This window comes from Montipora capricornis, chromosome 7, assembly GCF_036669925.1.
Source record: "Montipora capricornis isolate CH-2021 chromosome 7, ASM3666992v2, whole genome shotgun sequence".
In the NCBI taxonomy this organism is placed as follows: Eukaryota; Metazoa; Cnidaria; class Anthozoa; order Scleractinia; family Acroporidae; genus Montipora; species Montipora capricornis.
The window spans coordinates 51,725,531-51,733,030 of NC_090889.1; positions in this window are offsets into that span (position 1 = coordinate 51,725,531).

A 7,500-nucleotide genomic window follows, 5' to 3' on the forward strand; every position below is an offset into this window, starting at 1 on the left:
GCACTCAGGTTCAAAATATATTATTTTTTCTCTAGGCTCTCAGAGATTGGAAAGTTTACGTTTGACGTGATGTATTGTCACGCAAAGAAAAAGATTGGCATCGGATTGATGTCACAATCTACATGTAGTTTGCATTAAGATAGTTCTTTGAACGTTCACTGATAAAACGAAGTTTGCGTCATCAGCGATGTGCACGGTCTTGATTTTGTTCCTCTAAGTTGTTACGATGTGGGCCAAACTACAGCCAGTCGCCTTGTATTGAATCTAAGAAGTCGATGTTTACTTACCATCGTTCTCCCATGTCACTTGTTCCCATTTGCTACTTTGGACCAAAGAAGCGGCATGCTTAAAGTCACGTGGTTGTTGTTTGACAGTTTCATTGGTTGACGGATTATCTTCATGATGAAACCACGAATGTTCTTTTGTACTTGATGTAGTACTAAGTATGGAGTCCGCCGTTTTGGGTCTTGATCGCTGGGTCGTTCTGTTATTTAGCTGGATTAACTTGCCTATATAAGAAAGAAAACTATTGGCAAATCGTAAATTCCAAGAAAAAATCTTTCAATCTTTGCGAAAATAGTAGAGTTAAGGGTTTGCGTTAAGGGCAAAATTTTCTGTTAGCAACAATTGTCGCGTACGTACCAAAAACAAAGAAATAATTTTGAATAAAAGGAGATTTTCATGGTTTTGTGTCTAGCGGAAGACCGTCGTTTGTGATTTGCGTAAGCTTAGTGGAGGGATCAAGAATCGTGTTTGTCGCCACTCCAGCTGGGGTTAATCTTCATTTTGCAAGACCACGCATGATTGATTGATTGATTGATAACACAATAGACAAAGAAAGAAAACAATTGAACGAAGCATTACAAAGATCCAGGTGAAGCATATGGAACGGATCCAATAAAATTAGATATTTTAATTTAAGCCGGGTAGACATTGTCAAGTTTTGTTCCTATTAATGTGCCGCTCAGAGCCTGATTAGCCGTAGAAACAGAGAGTTCTTTTGTTCCAGTCGTTATCACACATGAATGACAAAAGGTGTATCTGTAAACAGATATTGTCTATGGACGAATGTGAACCAGTGCGAAGTGGTATCCTGGGACCCGTTTCTCGAAAGTCCCGAAACACTTCGGGCGTATTAGTCAGTTGTTTCTTGGGTCTTGTAAATCGGTTTATAGTAATTCCTTGGTTTTCCATTTCGCAACCCTACTTCGCATAATTTCTTGCTTCATTGGCGTGCGCATAAGCTCGCGTACATTGATAAAATGGCGGATTTTCATTGTCTCCAAGCTTAATCAGACAAGGAATGGCTATTACCTCCTGAACGATCACGTAGCGTCGTATGTGGGTTGCGTTTGTTGGTTCTCTACTCAGAGAGAGGTTTCTTTCCGGGTAAAACCCTTTATTGACCAAGTTTTTTTCGGTCAAGATGGCTGGACATTGGCTGGACTCGTTCTTTTTTTGCTTGTTTACGGTCCACGACTTCGTCTCGGTCCATAAACACGCAAAAAAAAAATAAAAATCAATATCCAGCCATCTTGACCTCACACTTGGTCAATAACCCATATATATCAAGCACATAATACAACTACCGCACCTCTCTCTTTTTTGGCTGTTTTTGATTTCACAGAACTTGGACAACTTTTTGGACGGGTTGGCTTTAGAGGAAAAAGCACCTCTAGGTCCACTTTCTTCAGGGCCTTTATGCACCATCGCATGAGAGAGCTCTCACTTTTCTGCACGCTGGGGGGCCTAGAGCTGTCAACAGTACCGTAATAAGCTGGTCTTTTCCAATCCTTTTTGTTCATAAATTGCGTAATATCATCGTTATGGAGCTCAGAAATGCCCTTATCTGCCTCCTTTTTACTTAAATTGGAAGTCTCTGTCATTTCTTTTTTCTGTCCAAAACTTCCATTCATGGACCATCCATGTTTCTGCAATGTATTTTCCCGCCTGTTTCGGGCTAGCGCAAATATCGTCACCGGAGTAACGTTCATAAAATTCTCAGAAAATCTCACTCGGCGAATCGGTGCGCCTTCTGCCATTGTAAACCGGTAATACGCTTTCTTTAAGCGTTACACTGCTGTTGTGCACTCTTGAAAAGGGTGAATTTCTGCGAGTTGCTAAATGTCGTAGGTTTCGATGCCGCCATCGATTATCACCACCGGACGCCTTCACTTTCTTTTGCCCTTGTTCACTTCCCTTGCCATGAGGCAAAGACGATAGCCGTGTTTTCCCACATGAAGTCCCAGCTTCATCGATTCCTTCAACCTCGTCATGTTTGTCGATGGCGTCCATTACTTCCGCCCTTTCTGAGACTTTACCTTGTCCGTGTTGCAGCTCCTCAAAAACTGGGCCTGTGTAACTCACCATAGAATTCTCTATGTCTGCAAGCTCTTCACTTCTCTGTGTTTTTAAAGTTTCTCCATTATTGCCGTTTGTGCCATCGAATGCAGAATTTTGATCTTCATTCTGAATCTCCTCCTCAGTATTCCATACTATTGTCTTGCCACCTAATTGGGGTTTGGCTCTGTTACCCTCGGTGGCTTTGTGAATCGACAGCGCAGGTGTCTCTTCCTGTGGACCCCCTTCATCTACGGGAAAAACGGAACACTAAAGTCACCCAAGCGAGTGATGTGAGAAATACATGAAACATATTATGCATCGTCAAATGGGAACTCGGAGAAATCCGAGCCCCAGATGGGATTTAAACCCACCACTCTTCGTGATATAGTCCAGATGTTCTAACTACTGAGATACTGGAGACTCTGCGGTGAGCAAGGGTGAAATGTGGGTATAATATTACTATCATAGTATAATACTATAATTCTTTATATAATAACCCAAGTTATCATCGCATTTTGATTGTTTCTTGCCTATGATCGATTAGAGGACCGACGCAGCTTTCATGCAAATAATTAAGGTATCATTCTTTATTATATAAAACATATAGACTCCATGTTGCCAAGCGTCCGTACAGTAATAGATCACAGAAGACGTCAAAATCTGGTAAAAACGTTAGTGACACACTCGGCTATCGTCTCGTGTGCCCCTTTTTTGTTGTTACCACATTTTTACGTCATCTGTGATCTATATATATATTACTGAACAGACGCACGGCAACATGGAATCTATTTGTTAAATAATACTAAGGTCACACGATAATTCTTACAAATGTCTTTTTCACTGTGAACCTAAAGCCAGTTACACACAAGGAACTTTTTTCCTTGACAAGTTTTATTTACTGGAGAGCAAAAAAAAAAAAGCTTTCCTTGTTTAGTGCTCTTGTTCAAATGCTAGCATGACAAGTAGCAGAACTTTCTGGTCTGTACGGGTCGCCAAGGAAAACTGGAGAAATTGCGGGGCGCTCAGTGGTCTTATTCTCGTGCTTGCTACATCACTCAAGAGAAAAGCTAGCCTGCGTAGGAAGTGTTTCCGTGCGGGAAATATGAAAGATTTTTGTCTCGCCCATTTTTTGCACGGTCGAAACATCAAAAAATCTTTCATCTTTCCCCACGGAAACGCTGGCTATGTGGAGTACCAAAATAGATTACTAGAGGGATCGAAACAGGAAACCTCTTAAGAACTGAATTTTCTAATTTAGATATTGCTGCACAAAAAGGTAAAAGACTGCATATCTCTATGATTAAGCTTGTAATCGTTACTGAAAAATGTACTTTTTCTTTTTTGGCGCCCCGCGTTTTCGGTTTTCGTTGTCCTCTGGGTACTTGTATCGCTGGCTTCAGTGAAAACTTGTCAAAGCAAATTCATTTATTTGTTCACACGAGCAAATAAAACTTGTCAACGCAAAACTCGTCAAAGGAAAATGTGGCATACACACGACCCAACGAAAATTGTCCATGACACTTGCCGAGGAAAACTACAGTAGCTCGTGCGTAACCTGCTTAACGGTGGTCCATGTTGCTTTTTCGTTAACGAAGTTTTTAATCATTGTGCATAGATTTCTGGTGTATCATTTTACCCACTTGTAATGCACAGCCATCATTTTGGGGTTTGCACGACGCAATGTCCCCTCCTACCCACTCAAAAAAAGCATTGATCGGGAAATGGAATCTTACGCATGAAAGGAAGCATAGTAACAACAACAAAAATTCTCGGGGACGAATCTTTAACTCTGGAATCCTCAGTCAGAGAAGTGGAGACACCTTGGTAGGATACTGTACCTTTCGCTGTTCCAGCATCAGTTGCCTTTGTTTGGTTCTCTTTCGTTTGCGCATGCACTCCGTTCTGTATCGTGGCAAGGGGTTCCTTTGACAGCCAAGAGCCACCTGGGTTACTACCCTTGGACGATGTTTCTCCTCAACCCTCTGGCATGTTCAGTACATGTGTGTTTGCCGTGGGCCGGTACGAAGTATCGTCGATCTTACTTTCGCTCACAGCATCATTCACGTTCTTGTCTTCTTTAGTTCCTGTGCTCTCGTTGTCACTCTTGTAACCATCTTGGTTGCCAGACCTTTCTACAGAATCTTCTTTTTCATTTTCCTTTGATTTCTTTGTTTTCTTTACAACTGGCTTTGGTGGATGTCTTGGCTAAGGGTAGAAAATGATATTTATCACAGACCAAGTTCATTTAAAGGTGTGTAGCTCTATCAAGCGGTTTAGCCCTATCCACCCTCTAACTGGTCAGGCAACATGGGATTTGGCCCTCATACTTGTGCGCACTATAATCGTCTTTGAATTAAAGGAATTTGTATTTGAAGTGCGGGTTATAGACAAAAGATTAAAGTGCTACTGTGATCAAATTTTTATCCCTTGAGTTTTTTGGTTTATCACATAGAGTACCATGAAACATTAAAAACGCTGTTTACCGTTTGGAAATATCCGCATTGGTTCCGGAGATATTTAAGTTTGAAAAATGTGTTAAATATGCAAATGAGCAGGTTGATGACGTCATTCACCCAACCCAATAGAACATCAAGAATATAAATAGAGCTATCTCGGTCAATTTGCAACAGAGACCACTGGTGAGCTAATAGTTCTGAGGGCAACACACCTACGACTGTAAAGGAATTTGTTCCCATGGCAACTCACTCTTTTCCAGTCCCCTCCAACCTGATTTCAACATTTTGGTGATCTCAGGCTAGAAATACATTTACCAAGGCCACAAACTCGACCTAACATCTTTATATGCTGGCAGGATCATGCAGATGAGGCACCATTTGCAAATATCAAAACAAAACGCCAAAGGTGGTCTGCAAAGCTTTTAATATCAGGGAGGTCTGGAACCCAGTATGTTGCCATGGTAACAAAAATGGTATGCTCATATTGTGGAACACATCTCCTAGAATGTTAGTGCAAAGAACCAAGTATTTCTGATACAAATTGGCTGAGATATCTTTCTCCCATCATACTTGATCAAAATTTGGTTGGGTTTATGACGTCATCACTTGGCTAATTTGCATATTAAAAAACTTGAATATCTCCAGAACAAAATGAGATATTTGAAAATGGTAAACAGCATTCTTCTTCTCGTACAGACTACGTGCTTATGTGCCAAAATGGCTTAGATAGGGAAGATGCAAATTTCGTCACAGTAGCACTTTAAATTAATAATCGCACTTATCGTTCATTCATCATTCCTTTCACGGAAACACATCAACTCAATATATTGACCTGCTCCCAACTCTGTGGCTTCATAGCTCAGTTGGTAGAGCATTACACTGGCATCCTAAAGAGTCATGGGTTCGAATCCCGGTGAAACTGTCTGAATGTTTTAGTTGTCTATAAGAGACAACAGACCATTTTCGAATCCTCACGGCTGGACTGGATCTAGCATGAAATGGAGGCTACTGCGGGCAAATCTTTTCACACACAAATTAAGCCTCCATGTCATGCTAGATCCAGTTAAGCCGTGGCTTATATTGTCCTGATAAGTGCGAGAATCACTTCAATCTTTCATAATCCTTTTTCATTTCCCTCTTCCTCCTTCTTGCGGTGCGCCCATTGCACTCTAAATCCTTGTCATTTTATCGAAAATAAAATTTATTGCTGCCCAGAGTACCATTTGTTTAAGTCAAGCAGTGATGTGCCTTCTCAGCATGATTTTACACGATTTAATTGTTGCCGGAAGGTCTGGATTCTCCTTAAAACCATTCGTTTCTTCACCTGTCAACTTACGTCCCAAAAAGGACGTGTTGCCTGGTAGTCTTATTACAGGATAAATTTAAACCGAAGGAAATAATGTTTGGAAACATTTGTGGGAACCTTTTTTTTTTCATAAAGAGTATATTCACTTTCAAATTTTCTGGGCGCCGCCATATTGAATAACTGTGATGTGTTATGGTTGCCTACTTGATTGTTTTAACATGACCTCACAGCAGCCATGTTGGAGGGGTCGTGTTGGACGAGTGAAATATTCTTTTGGGAATTGAACTCCAATTTTATAAAAATGCGTCCTTTTGTTTTAGTATGCAAATTGCTGCTGGTCAAATAAGCGAAAACACTATTGTTTTGACTCAAATAACTTTTATATTAATAACAATAGTGCAACCTAAAAACAAAAATAGGCGATTCTAAAAATTATTTATATCGGATACAAAGGTTTTTTTTTTTTAATTATATTTTTTAAACTTATTTCGCGTTGGAATTGAGATTCACATCCAAAAGTTCCTTTTATTGAGGAACTACTGGACAACTACAGTAATTTGTTTACCAATAAACACACAATAATTTGAGGGACTGGGTGCTGTATTTTAAAGTGTTCATGACGCATAATTATTTCTGGTTTCACTTGGACTTAGCTTCATATGAACCAAAAAACAACTTCAGCATTTTAACTAGGAAGAAACGTTTTTTTTTTCTAAACCAACAATTATTCGTTTACAATAAAATTATGCTCTTCTTGCCGTGAAAATTTTCCCTGGTTTCGCGAGGCCACCTGGCTTGACTGCAACAACTATAAAGGCTGACAGCATGTTATGCGACCTATTACATTAAAACTCTTTGGTTCAGAGTTTTCCGTAGCCACTTTTCTAACAAACGGAGCAGCGTAACCGGGACCTCCACGACCAGACCGTAACGACTTGCTGTCGATTGATATATTACCCAGCCTGCCTCTGCTTCTTGTTTGAGAGCACCAGTGCATTGATCGCAGGAGGGCTGGCTTCCTTGTACTGGCTCGTCCTTGGCTTTCTCATCTGTTATTGATTTTACAAAATCATAACTTAAAACCATAAGCCTGGATTACACTCGGACACAACAACAGGGCACTATTCGTTGTCCATGACCTTAGACACCTCTTAAAAACAATACAATGTGTGTAGGTGTACAGGAAAATTTCAGACTGCCTTAGCAGAACTTTACCCTGATAATCTCTCATTACACAGTTATATACACACTCAGATTAATCCCTTACTGCAGGGAATTACACTGAGAAATTTCTCGATATAGGTCTTCTGGGAATATGACAAAAGTATTCTTATGAAATAAATATGTTACGAATATTAAATAGACCATTTTCATGCTAGATCGAGTCCAGCCGTT